Here is a 406-nt window from a genome sequence, read left to right on the forward strand (position 1 = left end):
AAGATTATATAATACTATCTTCAAAGGGTTAAATCGGCAGAAAAAGCTTTTAGGGAAAAAAAAAAAATCCAAAAACTTCACAAACAATGGAATACATAAACTCATGGCAAAAGTTAGCCAAGCAAACATTACTTTTGAAACATTAAACTCACAAAGACATATTTTCAGAACGACCAAGAAAGTTATTGCGCGTGATAAAGAAAAAGAAAGGTTTCTGTTGTAAATTTTAAATCCTATTTTTTTGGCCCGGGAAATATTAAAAATTATGGGGAGCAAAAAAAAATAAAACGTTTTTGTTTTAATAATAACGGTATTTATAATGATAAGGGCATGAAGGTTAAAAAATGGTGGATGCCCGGGAATAACAGGATGATGATGAGGGTATGCAAAGCCAACAACGATGATG

Source organism: Penaeus monodon, chromosome 22 (assembly GCF_015228065.2).
Source record: "Penaeus monodon isolate SGIC_2016 chromosome 22, NSTDA_Pmon_1, whole genome shotgun sequence".
Classification (NCBI taxonomy): domain Eukaryota; kingdom Metazoa; phylum Arthropoda; class Malacostraca; order Decapoda; family Penaeidae; genus Penaeus; species Penaeus monodon.